The sequence below is a fragment of the Salmo salar genome, chromosome ssa03 (genome assembly GCF_905237065.1).
Source record: "Salmo salar chromosome ssa03, Ssal_v3.1, whole genome shotgun sequence".
Classification (NCBI taxonomy): Eukaryota; Metazoa; Chordata; class Actinopteri; order Salmoniformes; family Salmonidae; genus Salmo; species Salmo salar.
In genome coordinates this window covers 35,944,282-35,964,988 of record NC_059444.1, presented here as the reverse complement: position 1 = coordinate 35,964,988, position 20,707 = coordinate 35,944,282, and the positions used below count along the sequence as shown (strand labels likewise).

Below are 20,707 nucleotides of genomic sequence, written 5' to 3'. Positions count from 1 at the left end.
CAGGGGTTCTTCAGGGGGGGGTTGGTGCTTAGAGCCCCCCTCACAGAAGGCACTGACAGCAGGGCTGCTCGCTCTCTCAGCTCCCTGGACAGAGCAAGAGCAACAGGTTCCTCCTTTGCACCTGTCTTTCTGTTCTCTCTGGATGGATCTTGGCTAGCAGCATACAGGCCCAACAGAGCTAATGTCTCTGATTTAATGTTATTGGTTCCCTTAGGGCTTAGGCAAATTAGTATTAACGGCAGGCCTGACAAAAATCCTCGAGAGAAATGTGTGGTGTGTGGTAACAGAACCCCTCTGAGTTGTTTTCAACTCTCATCCTCTCTGATGTCTCCTTCCCGATAGATAGCTTACCTGTAGACTAAAGGCTTGCATCTCATGCATACTGGAGTTCAATCAAATGAATGCATGGCAGGTGCCATAGTGAAGGGCTCAAAGAGCTCAGTCTCAATGAGTGTTCTTTTGATAGGGACTGATGTGAGCTGGATAGATTTCTAAAGCCCCACCTGTAGGCAAAGTAGTGCAGATTTCCTTATTACACTAATGTTATATTTATCTAGGCAAGTCAGTTAAGAACAAATTATTATTTACAATGACAGCCTACCGGGGAACAGTGGGTTAACTGCCTTGTTCAGAGCAACAGATTTTGACCATGTCAGCTCAGGGATTCAATCCAGCAACCTTTTGGTTAGTGGCTCAACACTCTAACCACTAGGCTACCTGCCACCCTAACTATTTTCCTGTGCTACTACTCTTGTTGCCACACTTTCTCCCAAGTAAGTTTTAAAATAAGTGCTATTTTACATGTTGCTAATCATCTGACCATCATCTTTTTTGAGCTATTTCTCCATTATTTGTTGTGATATTGTCAAGAAAATATGAATATGGCATCATTATTTGTCATCATTCGACAGATGTAAAAATGTGTCACAGCACCTTTCATTTTTCTCCTGCGGTTTCCCCAAGCTGAAGTTGACCGGAAATTATCTGCAAGATTGGCAGAGTGATGTGCCTGTCTCTGATCAACTATTACACGCGCATTCACTGTATGTAAATGTTTACCATTCATTTAGTTTAATTTGTGATGGTCAAGATCACTGAACAGCGCTCACGAAAATGCACTACTGAGATTGAGAAGCTAGCAGTGTTTCACCGCATAGTGAATAAACTATTGTCAATGGATTTCATGTTACCTTTGACAGCTGAATATTGTTTGCCAATGTTTAACGTAAACTAGCGAGCAAACGTTAGTTAGCTAACTAGACACCTTGTTAGTGGCAATAAACAGACAGCAAACATGGTTTGTTTATCAATGTTTTTTCTCAGTTCTACACAATGCTCATGGAGGAGGCAAATAAACTCATTGGCACAGAGAAAAGACATCTCATCATGGGGGATGTGGTGTCAGCAGTCAAGGTCCTCCAAGAAGCCTGCGGGATGCTGTGAGTAGGGCTGGAAGACACACACACACACACACACACACACACACACACACACACACACAGTTCAAGCAATCTGTCTGTAAAATCATTTCCAATTTGTAATTAATGTCCTAATCAATAACTTTGCCCTATTTATCTTTCCAAAGCCAAGAAGTATGGTGAACAGCAGCAGATGAGTGAGGAGAGGCTTTCTTCATGTGTGGTAAACCTCTCCTGGAGCTGGCCAGGTAGGCTTTCATTGTGAAGCAGGATGGAGAACGGTGTCTTGGGGAATGCTCTGATGAGGGTTCCTGAAGAAGATGAGGAAGAGAAGCCCAATGACGGTAAGCATTCTGAATTGTTAAACCTCACAAGTAGTTAACGCTTGCCTAATTATACAATTTGGCCTAGTGGTTGTGCTGATCTCTCTGATAGTGAAGATAATGCTGTAGATCAGATAATGCCGTAGATCAGATTAATGCTATTTATAGGGCAGCAGGTCGCCTAGCGGTTAAAAGCTTTGTGCCAGTAACTGAAAGGTCGCTGGTTCAAATCCCTGAGCAGACTATGTGAAAAATCTGTTGATGTGCCCTTGATCAAGGCACTGAACCCTACTTGCTCTGGATAAGAGCATCTGCAAAATAACTTCAATGTATAATGTAGTAGTCACATTTTACCATCTTTTGATTCTTACACGCATCTCAATTTATCACAGAGAAGACCAGGGATGAGCTCAGAGTTCAGGTCTATAACGCCATGACAAAAGAGAAGAACGGTGAGAAAGGCAGATTCAGATAAGATCACAGTGGAGGAGACAATGAGGGACAGACTGAGAACGGCCATGTTAATGGTTCTGACACCACTAATGGCCATGTTAATGGTTCTGACACCACTAACGACCATGTTAATGGTTCTGACACCACTAACGGCCATGTTAATGGTTCTGACACCACTAACGGCCATGTTAATGGTTCTGACACCACTAACGACCATGTTAATGGGTCTGACACCACTAACGGCCATGTTAATGGTTCTGACACTACTAACGGCCATGTTAATGGTTACGACACCACTAACGGCCATGTTAATGGTTCTGACACCACTAACGGCCATGTTAATGTTTCTGACACCACTAACGGCCATGTTAATGGTTCTGACACTACTAACGGCCATGTTAATGGTGACGACACCACTAACGGCCATGTTAATGGTTCTGACACCACTAACGGCCATGTTAATGGTTCTGACACCACTAACGGCCATGTTAATGGTTCTGACACTACTAACGGCCAATGGAAAAATGCAGTGGAACTGGCTTCAAGGTCCATAGTTGAGTTTGAAGGCTCTAGTTGTGTACTTTTTAACTCAGCCATTGAGCAATTCAGCAAGGTTATTATAGTTGTGTTTTTATATTTGTTTTTATTTCTATTCGTTTTAAGATTTTTAGTTTGAAATTCAGTTTAATTTCAGTTAGTTTTCTGATCTACTTAACTATTTTTTTTATTTACTTTTAAGTTCTATCAAAACATTCCTATTTTGTTTTTAGTTTTAGTGTTAGGGACAGAAAGTAGCCTATGTGCGCGAGGCTAGGAGCCATTTACAGTTGAAGTCGGAAATGTACATACACCTTAGCCAAATACATTTAAACTTTTTTACAATTCCTGACATTTAATCCTAGTAAAAATTCCCTGTCTTAGGTCAGTTAGGATCAACACTTTATTTTAAGAATGTGAAATGTCAGAATAATAGTAAAGAGAATGATTTATTTCAGATTTTATTTCTTTCATCACATTCCCAGTGGGTCAGAAGTTTACATACACTCAATTAGTATTTGGTAGCATTGCCTTTAAATTGTTTAACTTGGGTCAAATGTTTCAGGTGACCTTCCACAAGCTTCCCACAATAAGTTGGGTGAATTTTGGCCCATTCCTCCTGACAGAGCTGGTGTAACTGAGTCAGGTTTGTAGGTCTCCTTGCTCGCACACGCTTTTCAGTTCTGCCCACAACTTTTCTATAGGCTTGAGGTCAGGGCTTTGTGATGGCCATTCCAATACCGTGACTTTGTTGTCCTTAAGCCATTTTGCCACAACTTTGGAAGTATGCTTGGCGTCATTGTCCATTTGGAAGACCCATTTGCGACCAAGCTTTAACTTCCTGACTGATGTCTTGAGATGTTGCTTCAATATATCCACATAATATTCCTTCCTCGTGATGCCATCTACTTTGTGAAGTGCACCAGTCCCTCCTGCAGCAAAGCACCCCCACAACATGATGCTGCCACCCCCGTGCTTCACGGTTGGGATGGTGTTCTTTGGCTTGCAAGCCTCCCCCTTTTTTATCCAAACATAACAATGGTCATTATGGCCAAACAGTTCTATTTTTGTTTCATCAGACCAGAGGACATTTCTCCAAAAAGTACGATCTTTGTCCCCATGTGCAGTTGCAAACCGTAGTCTGTCTTTTTTATGGCGGTTTTGGAGCAGTGGCTTCTTCATGCTGAGCAGCCTTTCAGGTTATATCGATATAGGACTCGTTTTACTGTGGATATAGATACTTTTGTACCTGTTTCCTCCAGCATCTTCACAAGGTCCTTTGCTGTTGTTCTGGGATTGATTTGCACTTTTCGCACCAAAGTACGTTCATCTCTAGGAGACAGAACGCGTCTCCTTCCAGAGTGGTATGACGGCTGTGTGGTCCCATGGTGTTTATACTTGTGTACTATTGTTGGTAGAGATGAACGTGGTACCTTCAGGGGGTTGGAATTTGTTCCCATGAATGAACCAGACTTGTGGAGGTCTACAATTTTTTTCTGAGGTCTTAGCTGATTTCTTTTGATTTTCCCATGATGTCAAGCAAAGAATGAAGTATGAGTATGAAGGTAGGCCTTGAAATACATCCACAGGTATACCTCCAATTGACTCAAATGATGTCAATTAGCCTATCAGAAGCTTCTAAAGTCATGACATAATTTTCTGGAATTTTCCAAGCTGTTTAAAGGCACAGTCAACTTAGTGTAGGTAAACTTCTGACCCACTGGAATTGTGACAGTGAATTATAAGTGAAATAATCTGTCTGTAAACAATTGTTGGAAAAAGTACTTGTGTCATGCACAAAGTAGATGTCCTAACCGACTTGCCAAAATGATAGTTTGTTAACAAGAAAGTTGTAGAGAGGTTGAAAGACGAGTTTTAATGACTCCAACTTAAGTGTAAGTAAATGTCTGACTTCATCTGTATGTGTTGCATAGTTTTTGGGGATGTCACTTCTTGCCACTGGGGCAGTAATGCATAAGGTGATAGGTCAAGTCATAGGTTAGGTTAGGTTTACAGGTAGACTCAGCGAGATGCACGAAGTAAACAGTAGTAGTGAGATATTTTCCGCAACAACCAGGGGCTTCATTTATCAATATTGCTTAGTAACTATTCTAAAATACTACTTACGGACAGAATTTAGAATGTTTGTACACATAGAATAAGTGTGATTTATTAAACAACCCTGTGAGTGTCATAAGCACACTGGTAGGAGATAACATTGATAAATACCAATTGTTATCAGTGCTTGTGCATGACCTTGGCTTTTTGCATTTCGAAACAACCCTAATTAACCATATTGTTAAAATCATTACTTTAAATCCTGTGAGGAATGTATAATGCTGTACTATGAAATCAGTGGAGGCTGCTGGAACAGCGCGGGATGGAGTGGCATCAAACCACTGATTCAGCCCCTGCCATTACCACGAGCCCGTCCTCCCCAATTAAGGTGTCGCCGACCTCCTGTGCATGAAATACAACAGCGCAACCCAAAAAAGGTAACAAAAAAAATCGCTTCAGAGGCGCTATTGTCAGATATTGATTTACAACCAAAATGTGTTATTTGGCTTGCTCAGTTGTGGCTTGACCAGTAAAAATAAAAGCATAGTTACAAAGAGAGGACCATTAGGACAATGCAAGTTTCTTAAGCAATGGAAAATATACTTCAAATAAGTAGGCAACACTCACCAATAAGCCATCCATCCTCATCAGCGCCCTTCTGTAGGAGTATAGGCCAACATTGCTGTTCTGCAGAAGGAACAAGTCGTGCGTTCCACTTGGCCAATACATTAAGTAGCGTCTTTGGAGCATTTACAACCTATTACCTGCGCATTAAGAGTGTAAGTCTTTTCTGTTCACATAGTTGAACTCGTTTTGGGATGGTGCTTTTATGGCAATGTGGGAAACCCATTAATGGCAAAGAAACCCCTCTTGACTTCAACCTGCTGTGTGATGGTGTATGGAAATCGTATGTTACTGTTCCTTTTGCTGATTGCAACCAAAACACTTGCTCATCGAGGGCTGTGAGATGCCAATCCTCAAGCTCCCGCTGAAAAGCGCCGTTGCCAAAAACCTGACGGTGCATGGATAGCACTTGGATGTGCACCGGAATGGCATGTTTGCCTTTCCAAAGTAGGTTCTAAAACCTCGCAAAAATCCTACAAGATTGGCTCATCAGATATCGTTTCCCAAAACAAATCTGTACTTTCTGCAAAAAAAGTCCCACCTGTCTCTAAAAACGCGCCCTGCAAAATGCAGCGTGTGCCAAATCTTCCAACAGAGCAAGGTCAGCCATCTCTTATTCAATTTCCCACTATCTGTCTTTTATAGTGTTTCAGCAATGGTTTCCCTTTCACATGTGCCTCTAATTTAACAAATTACCATACGTTATATGGATTATTATCGTAATAAATGCACTGATGTGGTCAAATTACATGACATAGCCTGTCAAGGTATGCTGCATGAATTCTCAATGGAAATGCAATGAAATCGAACAATTATTACACTATTACTCTCTCAATTTCACACATTTGAAACATTGTGTATATTTTCCACATTCTATGCTTGACAAGCGAGTTTCCATATTCCACCCCTTGGCATTGTGCGTATGCAAAGCCAGTAGAGGTGTCCGTGGGCATTCTCTCTCAGCAAAAAAGTAAATAATTTTAACAGTTAAATGCATGAATTTGGTGCACTTTGAGATTAACATTGAGAGATTATAACATTGAGAGATTATATATTTTTCAGGTAATTTGCACCTTCCCACCTGTCACAGCAGACACTGCCAGTTCTGAATTACAGTTGCTACTGTGGGTCTCTCTACTCTGGAACACCCTATACTCTCTGGAACACGTGAGGGGCGGCGTTATGGGCGCGCCCGGCCTGCTCGCCTTACCGTACTTCTTTACCCATCCAAATAAAATATTGAAATATGTATAATTTATTTGACCTAGACGCGCGCCGATAGAAATACACATCAACCTCAGTTAAAGCATCCGAGTGAGCGAAGCAGCGTCCCTCTGTCTCATTATGTGTTGACCATGTATGTGATGCTGTTCTGGACCAAAGCAGTATGGCATGTTATACTATTTCTGTCCAGAGAGCATCAGATACATGGGCTACATATAGAGGGGCGCTATTTCCCTCCCTCTGATGCTTTCTCCGGTGATATAGTTTCAGCAGAGAGGAAAAGGCGAAGCGAGAGGGGTTACTTTCGCCAAAATCTGTCCAGTATTCTATGGGAATAATATGTAGACCTAAACTTGTCGCTACCTTTGGGACAAAGACTCCCTTTGTTAGGGCGGAGACATGAGCATCTCGTCATTATATATAGATTTCTGGTGTCTGCCTCTTGCGAATTGGAAAGAAAATTTGGCGGGTGTGACAGTGCGCTGTTAGGATGCTTTAATGCCCTAAAGTAAATTGATGTTTCGACAAAATGATATAATTACTCCTGTCTAAATACAATCATTCAAAATACTTCACCAGAGGTCATTACTTAGCCACAGAGAATCATTAGCTTCTTTAAAAAAAATAGCTGTGGATTGTTTGTGTGTTTGGGAAGCCCACAATTTGGGCAGTGCGCATGCATGCAATAGGTCTAACTGATTGAGTTGCGGCTTTCAGTGAAAAGCATCTACGCTGCTGCTACTCTCTGTTATTATCTATGCATAGTCACTTTAATAACTCTACCTACATGTACATATTACCATAGTTACCTCGACACTGGTGCCCACGCACATTGACTCTGTGCGTGGGCCATATGGTGCCATATGGCAATGTCTTATTTCTGATTGTCTTAACTTACTATGTGCACCACAACACCACGTACACACAAATCAACAAAGTATTTTTTAAATCCATTGCGAATGATAGATTTTTCAAATACAGTGCATTCGGAAAGTATTCAGACTGCTTGACTTTTTCCACATTTTGTTATGTTGCAGCCTTATTCTAAAATGGATGACATTTATTTTCCCCCTCATCAATCTACACACTACCCCATAATGACAAAGCGATCTTTTTTATTTTTAAATGTTACTAATTTATTATGAATTAAAAACTGAAAAATCATATTTACATACAGTACCAGTCAAAAGTTTGTACAAAGCTACTCATTCAAGAGTTTTTCTTTATTTTATTTTATTTTTTTAATATTAAAGACGTCAAAACTATGAAATAACACATATGGAATCATGTAGTAACCAAGAAAGTGTTAAACAAATCAAAATATATTTTAGATTGTTCAAAGTAGCCACCCTTTGCCTTGATGACAGCTTTGCATACTCTTGGCATTCTCTCAACCAGCTTCAACTGGAATGCTTTTCCAACAGTCTATTTTAATTTTTTAATTTTTTATTATTTATTGACTAATTGAAACATACAATATACTTGCAGTGAAACCGCTCAATAACTACATTATACCAGTCATCCAACAGATTCCCATTCAGAGCGACACACAGAAGCATCCAGGGTCAATGCCCTGCTCAAGGGCATGTTGACCGATCTACCACCAGGCCAAAAAACGTGAACCCAACCCTCCAAGATCCCCCCACCGTTCCCCAATAGCTGTCCCTCAACCATTCGAGACCGCTCCCACAGTCCCCCTGGAAGAAAAATAAATAAATAAATAATAATAATTCCATTCCCCACCCCCAAGAACCCCCCAATGCACCAACAACCAAGAGAATGAACTAAAGAGAAAAAGGGAAAAGACAGAAGAAAACAGCAAACAACAATGCAACATTTAAAACAAAGGACATAAAGGACAACTGAAATCATAACAGCAATGCCTACTTTATGTTTGTGTGCATGTCTGGCACTATTACATGTGTGTGTTCTTGTTTGTGTTTATTTGAATGAGAGTGTGTGTATATGCATGTGTACAAACACCTGCACGGCAAACCGGCATTAGTTGTAAAAACACTGCCACTTAGTGTCAGTCAAATGTACTTTTTATTATGATTTATTTTGACTTTCTTTTACATTTAAAAAAAAACTTTTATCTTTGGCCATCATTCTATCTCTCACACAGCAACTCCACTCCCACTTGTCTCCAATTCCACAATGCCAACCTTCAGCTTCCCTCAGCCCATCCCATCTATCTCTGCTGGCGACCCACTTCGGGTTTCTACGCAACTATACTGTGATGTTTAATGTACATTTTCAATCTATCTAATCAAATAGAATCCACAGATTGCGAGTTGAAGATAAATTATTTTACCAAGAGTATTAGTATATTAGTAATTGACTGACCCGGTCTCTCCAGATCTCCTAACAGTACTATTTCTAGGGTCAATTTTAGATCAATGCTATGCATTTTCAGCCATTCCTGAACCTGAGACCAGAAACAGGCTACCTGAGGGCAAGATCAAAATAAATGGTCTATTGATTCTGTATCCTCACAACAAAATCAGCAGAGCTTCGATGATTTTATGCCCCAAATATTCAACATTTTGTGGCAAGAATTCTATATAATAATTTTATCTGAAAAGCATGAAGTCTTGAATCTTGCGTTGTTTTATATATCAACTCATACACCCTGTACCATGGAATCAGTACATAAAAAATCTCTTCCCAACTATTTTGCAATCTGTATGGCACAGTTGTCAACATTCTGGTCCTCAAATGAAACTGGTATACTTTGCTATTTATGCTATTTTTATTCCTCCTGTCACGTCCTGACCAGTATAGAGGATATTTTGTTATTGTAGTTTGGTCAGGACATGGCAGAGGGTAGTTTATTTATGTATTACGGGGTTTTTGGTCACTGGTCTAGGTTTGTATTTCTATGTGTATATTCTAGGGTAGTTTTTCTATGTGTAGGTTGGGTGCTGGACTCTCAATTGGAGGCAGGTGTTTCTAGTTGCCTCTGATTGGGAGTCCAATAAATAGGTGTGTGTTTTTGTTTGTCACTTGTGGGTAGTTGTTTGTGAGCACTGCTTTTGTTGAGCCTGCTGCTCTGTTCCTGTCGTTAGTTTGTTTATTGTTTTTCCGTGGTGTTCGCATTTTTGTATAATAAATATGTTGAGCACGCAACCCGCTGCGCCTTGGTCCCATTCTCTCTTCCACGACAGCTGTGACACCTCCGCCAGTTTTTATCCTTTATATTGGGCAGACAGACCAGTTCCCTACCTCCTCCCGCTGCCACCCGCCTCCTCCATTTTTGGGGCAATGCTGTAATCAATTGGTTGTACTCTTGGATTGAGCAGACCTTTCCATACAATTCTGATAACTCCATGAAGGACATAACTCTACCATTCCAATTTACAATATAATTTAAGAACAAAATACCCTTTTCAAACATCTTTCCCATAAATACAGGTATTTTATCAACCAGCACATTTGAGTTCAGCCATAATATTTGTTGTAATATATTCTATCTTTTCAGGGGGATGAAATTGAAATTGTAGCCAGCTCTGCAATGCTTGTTTGAAAAAGGAGATATTTTGAAAAAAGTATCATTTTCATTTAATCGAAAATGAGACATGGCAATCTGCACAAAGGCAAAAAGGCAATTTTTAAACAATGGATGAGCTTTTCTTAGTCATCTACTTGAGAACCATTTAGGGTTCAAATAAAACTTTTGAATGAGTGAAGCTTTTAGAGAGGTTTAGTGCTTTTATATTTAATAATCTCAACCCACCCAATTCATATTTATTAAATAGCTAGGCATGTTTTATTTTGTCTGGTTTAGCGTCCCAGATAAAGCAAAATATTTTTTGCTCATATGATTTGAAAACGAATCCACAGGAGTAGGCAGCGCCATAAGTAAGTTCGTAAACTGGAGATACGACTAAGGAGTTAATCAGGGCAATTTTTCCATAAATAGACAGGTATTTACCTCTCCATGGTTGCAAGATCTTGTCTATTTTTACAAGTTTTATATTGAAATTCATTGTGGAGAGCTTATTTATATATTTTGTGATATGAATACCGAGTATGTCTACTTCACCATCAGCCCATTTTATAGGTAAACTGCAGGGTAATGTAAAAGTTGTATTTTTTAAGGATCCAATACATAATATTGTACACTTATCATAATTAGGTTTTAGTCCAGAGAGTACAGAAAAGTTATCTAGATCTTTAATGAGACATTGCAGGGATCTAGCTTGCGGACTTAATATAAAACTTGAGTCATCGGCATACATGGACACCTTTGTTTTTAAGCCTTGGATTTCTAATCCTCTAATGTTGTTATTGGATCTGTGTAACGCCCTGGCCATAGAGAGGGTTTTTTGTTCTTAATTTTGGTTAGGCCAGGGTGTTACATTGGGTGGGCGTTCTATGTTCCTTTTTCTATGTTTTTGTATTTCTTTGTTTTGGGCCGAGTAGGGTTCCTAATCAGACGCAGCTGTCTATCGTTGTCTCTGATTAGGAATCATACTTAGGCAGCCTGTTTTCCTTTGGGGTTATGTGGGTAGTTGTTTTCTGTCTTGTGTGTGTTCACCTGGCAGAACTGTTGGCTTTCGTTTTCCTGTTTGTTTTTGAAGTGTCTCATTAAAAATCATTATGACCACTTACCACGCTGCATCTTGGTCCCCTCTTCCAGACGATCGTTACAATCTGATTTTAATAGCTAGCATTTCCATGGCCATAACGAATAGATAAGGTGACAGCGGACACCCTTGTTTAACTCCTCTTGACAATTCAAAACTCTCTGAGAAGTAGCTGTTATTTACTATTTTACACCTGGGGTTGCTATACATTATTTTTACCCATTTTATAAGAGAATTACCGAAATTGAAAAAATCCAGGCATTTATAAATAAATTCCAGTCTTACTTTATCAAATGCCTTCTCAAAATCGGCTATAAATACCATTCCTGGCTTCTTATATGTTTCATGATTTTCTATTATTTCTAGTAGTTGTCGTATATTATCTCCAATGTATCGTCCACGTAAAAAACCTGTCTGATCAGGATGAACAATACCTGGTAAAACCCTTTTAATTCTGAGTGCTATGCATTTTGCTAGTATTTTTGCATCACAACATTGAAGTGTAAGGGGCCTCCAGTTTTTTAGATAGACTGGGTCTTTTTATTTGCCATCTGGGTCTTGTTTTAATAATAGAGAAATCAGACCTTCCTCCTGAGTACCTGACAGGCTACCATTTCTATAGGAGTAGTTAAAACAATCTAACAATGGAGCTTTTAGTATATCAAAAACTTCTTCATATACCTCTACCGGTATGCCATCAAGCCCTGGGGTTTTTCCAGACTGAAAGGATTTAATAGCCTCAAAAAGTTCTTCCTCTGTAATTTGACCTTCGCACTGATCTTTCTGTACATTTGTTAATTTTTCATTTTTTATATTATTTGGAAAGAATTCCTTACCATAATCTTCATTCAGTGGGAAAGGATGAGACGGAAAAGAGAACATCTGCCCAAAATAATTAGCTTCCTCTTTTAAATATCATTCGGGGGAATCATAGATGACTCCGTCTTCAGTAACGAGTTTCTGCAAATTATTTTTGTTAGCGTTCCTGTATTGGAGATTCAGGAAGAATTTTGTGCATTTTTCTCCATATTCCATCCAGTTTGCTTTATTTTAAATGAATTCATGAACTTCTTTGAGGAACTTCTTTGAGGAAAAGATCATGATCATTAGAAAGCAAATTACGGACTCCTCTTTAAATCTGCGTATTCCTCCAAAGCTCAGTTGTCCTGAGTCTGCACAACCCTGCCAGGACCTAGGTTCAAGGGAGCCACTAAAGTGTTTTAGTACTATATCTCTTGACACAATGATGAAAATAATCATGGCCTCTAAACCTTCAAGCTGCATACTGGACCCTATTCCAACTAAACTACTGAAAGAGCTGCTTTCTGTGTTTGGCCCTCCTATGTTGAACATAATAAACGGCTCTCTATCCACCGGATGTGTACCAAACTCACTAAAAGTGGCAGTAATAAAGCCTCTCTTGAAAAAGCCAAATCTTGACCCAGAAATTATAAAAAACTATCGGCCTATATCGAATCTTCCATTCCTCTCAACATTTTTTGAAAAAGCTGTTGCGCAGCAATTCACTGCCTTCCTGAAGACAAACAATGTATACGAAACGCTTCAGTCTGGTTTTAGACCCCATCATAGCACTGAGACTGCACTTGTGAAGGTGGTAAATTACCTTTTAATGACGTCAGACCGAGGCTCTGCATCTGTCCTCGTGCACCTAGATCTTAGTGCTGCTTTTGATACCATCGGTCACCACATTCTTTTGGAGAGATTGGAAACTCAAATTGGTCTACATGGACAAGTTCTGGCCTGGTTTAGATCTTATCTGTCGGAAAGATATCAGTTTGTCTCTGTGAATGGTTTGTCCTCTGACAAATCAACTGTAAATTTCGGTGTTCCTCAAGGTTCCGTTTTAGGACCACTATTGTTTTCACTATATATTTTACCTCTTGGGGATGTCATTCGAAAACATAATGTTAAATTTCACTGCTATGCGGATGACACACAGCTGTACATTTCATTGAAACATGGTGAAGCCCCAAAATTGCCCTCGCTAGAAGCCTGTGTCTTAGACATAAGGAAGTGGATGGCTGCAGACTTTCTACTTTTAAACTCGGACAAAACAGAGATGCTTGTTCTAGGTCCCAAGAAACAAAGAGATCTTCTGTTGAATCTGACAATTAATCTGGATGGTTGTACAGTCGTCTCAAATAAAACTGTGAAGGACCTCGGCGTTACTTTGGACCCTGATCTCTCTTTTGAAGAACATATCAAGACTGTTTCAAGGACAGCTTTTTTTGTCCAAAAATGACGCAGAAAAATTAATCCATTCCTTTGTTACTTCTAGGTTGGACTACTGCAATGCTCTACTTTCCAGCTACCCGGATAAAGCACTAAATAAACTTCAGTTAGTGCTAAATACGGCTGCTAGAATCCTGACTAGAACCAAAAAATTTGATCATATTACTCCAGTGCTAGATAGGCCTTGAAATACCTCCACAGGTACACCTCCAATTGACTCAAATTATGTCAATTAGCCTATTAGAAACTTCTAAAGCCATGACATAATTTTCTGGAATTTTCCAAGCTTTTTATAGGCACTTTCAAATGAGTGTATGTAAACTTCTGACTCAGTGGAATTGTGATACAGTGAATTATAAGTGAAATAATCTGTCTGTAAACAATTGTTGGAAAAATGACTAGTAGATGTCCTAACCGATTTGCCAAAACTATAGTTTGTTAACAAGAAATTCGTGGAGTGGTTGAAATACGAGTTTTAACCTCTTAGTGATCCCTTCACACGCCAATCTCGTTAGCGGGATAGGTTTGACAACATTCAGTGAAATTGCAGAGCGCCAAATTCAAACTACAGAAATATCAATATTCAACATTCATGAAAATATAAGTGTAATACATCAAAATAAAGCTTAAATTCTTGTTAATCCAGCCGCTGTGTCAGATTTCAAAAAGGCTTTACGGCGAAAGCAGACCATGCGATTATCTGAGGACAGCGCCCCGCATACAAACACATGAAAATAATTTTTCAACCAGGCAGGTGCGACACAAAAGTCAGAAATAACGATATAATAAATGCCTTACCTTTGAAGATCTTCTTTTTGCAATCACAAATGTCTCAGTGACACAATGAATGGTTGTTTTGTTCGATAAATTCCTTTATATCCCCAAAATGTCAATTTATTTGGCGCGTTTGATTCAGAAATACACCGGTTCCAACTCGCCCAACATAACTACAAAGTATCTGATAAGTTACCTGTAAAGTTGGTCCAAACATTTCAAACAATGTTCCTAATCCAACCTCAGGTATCCTAAAATGTAAATAATCGATCAAATTTAAGACGGGATAACCTGTTTCCAATACCGAAGAAAAATAACACTGAGCGCGCTCCTGTTCACGCGCACCAAAATAGTAGGGACCTTCAGAGTGACACATGGAATGAATAGCACTACTTCTTCATTTCTCAAAATAAAAACATCGACCAATTTCTAAAGACTGTTGACATCTAGTGGAAGCCATAGGAACTGCAACCAGGTTCCTAATAAATAGGTTTTCCCGTAGAAAACTATTGGAAAATCCTATGACTTCAATTTTATTTTTCCCTGGATGGTTTGTCCTCGGGTTTTCACCTGCCAAAATCAGTTCTGTTATACTCACAGACATTATTTTAACAGTTTTAGAAATGTTAGAGTGTTTTTTATCCAAATGCATATCCTAGCTTCTGGGCCTGAGTAACAGGCAGTTTACTTTGGGCACGCTTTTCATCCGGACGTCAAAATACTGCCCCCTAGCCTTAAGAAGTTTTAATGACTCCAACCTAAGTGTATGTAAACTTCCGACTTCAACTGAATATAATGTATACTGTATCCTTCACTATCAATTGAATTTTAGTCGCTCTGTCACTGCTCATCCATATATTTTATACTTATATATTCTTATTCCATTCCTTTACTAGATTGTGTGTATTCGGTTTTGTTGTGGAATATGTCAGATATTAGGTTTTGTTGTGGAATTGTGAGATATTACCTGTTAGATACTGCTGCACTGTCGTATCTAGAAGCATACGCATTTCGCTACACTCACAGTAACATCTGCTAACCATGTGTATGTGACCAATAACATTTTATTTTATTTGATCTGGCAGAGTTACTCCACCTCAAGAATTCCATTTGGCAAATCGCTCGGCACACGCATACTCAGGCCGACTGACTCTTGTTCAGGCAAATTAGAAATAAGTGCACTCAGGCTATTCAGAAGGCCATAGTTAGTTACTTTAAGGAGAAGTTCTCTCTATGGGTATAACCCCAAGAAGTTCTGGAAAACAGTTAAAGACCTGGAGAATAAACCCTCCTCCTCACAGCTACCCATGTCCCTTAATGTTGATGATGTGGTTGTTACTGACAAGGAGCACATGGCTGAACTTTTTAATCACCACTTCATTAAGTCAGGATTCCTATTTGACTCTGCCTCCTTGCCCTTCCAACATTTCATCATCTCCCACCCCTTCTAATGCGTCTATCCCCAATGCTCCTCCCTCTTTTTCCCCTGCCACGCTACAAAGTTTCTCTCTGCAGGCGGTCACTGAGTCCAAGGTGCTAAAGGAGCTCCTTAAACTTGACCCCCAAAAAACATCTGGGTCAGATGGTTTAGACCCTTTCGTCTTTAAGGTTGCAGCCCCTATCATCGCCAATCCTATCTCTGACCTTTGTAACCTGTCTCTCTTCTCTGAGGCGGTTCCCATTGCTTGGAAGGCAGCCATGGTGCGTCCTTTATTTAAAGGGGGAGATCAAGCTGATCATAACTGTTATAGGCCAATTTATATTTTGCCCTGTTTATCAAAAGTGTTTGAAAAACTTGTCAATAATCAACTGACTGGCTTTCTTGATGTCTATAGTATTCTCTCGGGTATGTAATCTGGTTTCCGCTCAGGTTATGGATGTGTCACTGCAACCTTAAAGGTCCTAAATGATGTCACTATTGCACTTGACTCTAAGCAATGTTATGCTGCTATTTTTAGTGACTTGGCCAAAGCTTTTGATACGGTAGACCATTCCTTCTTGTGGGCCGGCTAAGGAGTATTGGTGTCTCCGAGGAGTCTTTGGCCTGGTTTGCTAACTACCTCTCTCAAAGAGTGCAGTATATAAAGTCAGAACATCTGCTGTCGCAGCCACTGCCTGTCACCAAGGGAGTACCCCAAGGCTCCATCCTAGGCCCCACACACTTCTACATTTTCATTATCAACATGCTCAAGCAGTAGGAAGCTCTCTCATCCATTATATGCAGAAGATACAGTCTTATACTCATCTAGACCCTCCCCAGATTTTGTTTTAAACGCTCTACAACAAAGCTTTCTTGGTGTCCAAAAAGCATTCTCTGCCCTTAACCTTGTTCTGAACACCTCCAAAACAAAGGTCATGTGGTTTGGTAGGAAGAATGCCCCTCTCCCCACAGGTGTGATTACTACCTCTGAGGGTTTAGAGCTTGAGGTAGTGACTTCATATAAGCACTTGGGAGTATGGCTAGACGATAAACTGTCCTTCTCTCAGCACATATCAAAGCTGCAGACTAGACTTGGTTTCCTCTATCGTAATCGCTCCTCTTTCATCCCAGCTGCCAAACTAACCCTGATTCAGATGACCATCCTACCCATGTTAGATTACAGAGATGTAATTTATAGATCGGCAGGAGAGGGTGCTCTCGAGCGGCTAGATGTTCTTTACCATTCGACCATCAGATTTGTCACCAATGCTCCTTATAGGACACATCATTGCACTCTATACTACTCTGTAAACTGGTCATCTCTGCTTGTTTATAAAACCCTCTTGGGCCTCACTCTCCCCTATCTGAGATACCTACTGCAGCCCTCATCCTCCATATACAACACCCATTCTGCCAGTCACATTCTGTTAAAGATCCCCAAAGCACACACATCCCTGGGTTACTTCTCTTTTCAGTTCGCTGCAGCTAGTCACTGGAACGAGCTGCAACAAACACTCAAACTGGACAGTTTTATCTCCATCTCTTCATTCAAAGACTCAATCATGGACATTCTTACTAACAGTTGTGGCTGCTTCACATGATGTATTGTTGTATCTACCTTCTTGCCCTTTGTGCTGTTGTCTCTGCCAAATAATGTTCGTACCATGTTTTGTGCTGCTACTATGTTGTGCTGCTTCCATGTTGTGTTGCTATCATGATGTGTTGCTACCATGCTATGTTGTTGTCTTAGGTCTCTCTTTATGTAGTGGTGTGGTGTCTCTCTTGTCGTGATGTGTGTTTTGTCCTATATTTTTATTTAATTTTTAATCCCTGCAGGTGGGCTTGTATTGTTAATTTTTTGCATAAAAATGTGTTAGTAAAACACTTTTTAAAATACTTTATAGTGCAAGTGATATGTGGTTATGGAAACTTATATCAGACTGAAATATAAAAAAATAAAATTGGGACTGGATCAAAAACAAGCCCGGCCTAATGACAGCACTGCGTATGGTCATGGCTGTGTGTAAAATTATGCACACTCACAATTAAATGTACTTATTGACAAATTTCACACTTTGCGTGTAAATGATCCCATGCATGCTTTATGTAGCGATTTGTACCTAAGCATGATTGATAAATGAGGCCCCTGGAGCTTTGAAGCATGAGGCTAAACTTCTCCACTGTTTTGGTCCTGTAGGTACCAGTTGTAGCAGCTTGAAGCACACCCGTGTACATGTGTGTGAGAGCAAAGTCTCATCGTGCTCATCTCAATGGCCATGTTAGAGTGGATCACTTTTGTCAAGTCGGTGACCATCGTTGGTCAGTCTTTCAAAATGTGTTGCATTCTGGGAGAATAAAATTGTCTGACTTGTGCCCAAGACTGCAAGTTTCTGCAGTTATGGTTAAACTTCATCCTGCTGCCATGGCCTGCATTGTGGGAGGCTCTATTGTCAACCAATCATTAGGGTGTTTTTGTTTGACCCAAACGAATGTGAGACATGACTGAAACCAATTTGCTACAATTTATGTATATAGTAGATAGATACAAATAAATATTTGAGTCTCTCTCACTAATTGATTGTACAATATACACAATTGTTTATTTCAGTTTGTGAGTGTGTGATTATGGGGGTTAGATACATGTTTATTTCAACATTATAAAGAAAACGTTTTATAAACAATGGCAACACTGCCATGTTGATCTAAGGCTTGGTATTGGAAAACCATATTAGTGTCCGACTTTTGGCTATTGCAGATGCAACTCCCTCGACTTCACTCCTCGGCTTTCTGTCTACAGTCGGTTACTTTAGCCTTACCATTTAAACGTGCCCAATATCTACGGTCCTGCTTGTTGAAAGTCAATCTCAATTTCTTTTAAATTTAACTCGGCAAGTCAGTTAAGAGCAAATTCTTATTGACAATGACGGCCTACCAAAAGGCAAAAGGCCTCCTGCGGGGACGGGGGCTGGGATTATTTTTTAATTTAAATTTTTTAAATACAGTATATATATAGTAATATATATATAGGACAAAACACACATCCCGACAAGAGAGACAACAAAACACCACATAAAGAGAGACCTAAGACAACAACATAGCATGGCAGCAACACATGATAACACAGCATGGTAGCAACACAACATAAAAACATGGAGCAACACAACATGGTAGCAGCACAAAACATGGTACAAACATTATTGGGCACAGACAACAGCACAAAGGGCAAGAAGGTAGACAACAATACTTCACACAGAGAAGCCACAACTGTCAGTACGAGTGTCCATGATATTCTTTGAATGAAGAGATTGAGAATGTGACCTGCCAGATTCAGAAGCTTGAATATCCTCTTTGAAAAAAAGCTTGAACCCCCCCCCATTCGAATTTTGCTCCCCAAAAATATAAAACTGAAGATAATTCATGATGGTTTAATTTGATTTTACTTTGTTTTGGAGTAAAATATAATAGTTTCAGTATAGTTGTAGGTTTTCAAACAGGTTTCTTAATTTTATTTCAGTTTACTAAATTGTTTATTCATGATTAGATTCCGTTTGTTTCAGTTTTTAGTTTACTATAATAACCTTGACCCGTTGAATAGATGTATACGAGACCGACTTAACAGTTTGAGAGCCTGAGTTTCTGTTTTATTGAAGGAAAGAGTGTAAGGAGGACCAGCTGCTGGGAGCCCAGGCCGAGATGCACTACCAGCTGGGTCTCACCCCCCCTCTGACTGCCAGTACAGCCAGGCCATCAAACACCTCACCAACTCCGCCAGGGTCATCAAGAGCAGACTAGCAAAGGAGGTGAATGTGATGAGTGATTCTTATTTTGAATGAAAAGGAATTGTTTAGATGGTTTAATTCTTGGAAAATTGTAGTTTTCTACCTTGTAACAAACACTCTTTCATTGTTTGTCTCCCAACCAAGCATCAGGGGGTGTTAAAAGCAGAGGGGCCCGATGCAGCAGTTGAAGAGAGGAAGGAAACGGTGGAGCTGAAGGATCTACTGACAGAGATCCAGGAGAAGGTGGAAGACGCCACAGTGGGACAGAAGATGGCTGCCTCTGCTGCAGCAGAGGCTGTGATGCAGGAGACACTGGTGAGCAGGGGATTGAGATGGAGGGGGATCTAACCAGATTGATTAACCTAGTTCTAGCCCCCTTACCTTTTTAGGCTCTCTTAATTAGGTTTGAGCTTATGCAATACGGCTAGCATGAAGTTTGATTTCACCTTTCATTGGTTGTTTATTCAGGCAGGTGGTTCAGCGTTTCCAGCTCCGAGTGGAAGTTCTCAAAACGGTGGGACGTTTGCATCTATGGTAAGCCTAAAATTTGGGATTTTAGGCAGGTTTATTGGTTAGTTTGTGTTTTAAAACAACATATTCTATGACTATGCGTCCTACCCCTCACTCAGATTCAAATCAGGTCCATCTACAGAAAAGGCCCCTCAGTCTCCGACATCTCACACCTGGTCTGAAAAAAAGGTCAGTGACGTGAACATATCTGCTCCCAGAAAACACCTCTAGTCCTCCCCCTAGCATCTACACATACACACCTATTTGTACCATTTAACAGCGGAAACCAGAAGACAGCTTAGTAAAGGAGTGACTTCAAAAAGGTGAAACAGGAGACTCACGTTAACAAAATGGAGGTTGAAAGGTATATATTGATTGTGTTTTCCACTGCACAGGTAGTGACAGTAAATATCATGGAATACCTACATGTACTACTACTAGACCAATTTTAAATGCACTAAATGGATCACCACATTCAATAGCACGTGCCTCTTTGTGATTGCAATGACAAAGTCATCGTCAGTGAATTCAGTGTGGTGATTATTTTCTCATGCTTCCTCCCTGCAGCCAGTGAAGCCCTGGTGACTGCCTGATGCCATCACATCCTTCTAATGCAGATCAAGTTGTAAATATGTCATGTTTCTTTGGTGCACCTGGTTCTGCTTTGTTTTTCATATTTGTAATTTTTGTATTAATAAAGAGTACCCAATTGACCAATTAATCATCTTTGTTTGAATTGTAAAGA

General features: G+C 39.9%; 1 pseudogene; it reads left to right on the top strand.

Annotated features, from left to right (window-relative positions):
* Nucleotides 1-1,332: 1,332 nt before the first annotated feature.
* Nucleotides 1,333-20,555, top strand: LOC106599947 (nuclear autoantigenic sperm protein-like; annotated as a pseudogene).
* The last annotated feature ends 152 nt before the right edge of the window (nt 20,556-20,707 follow it).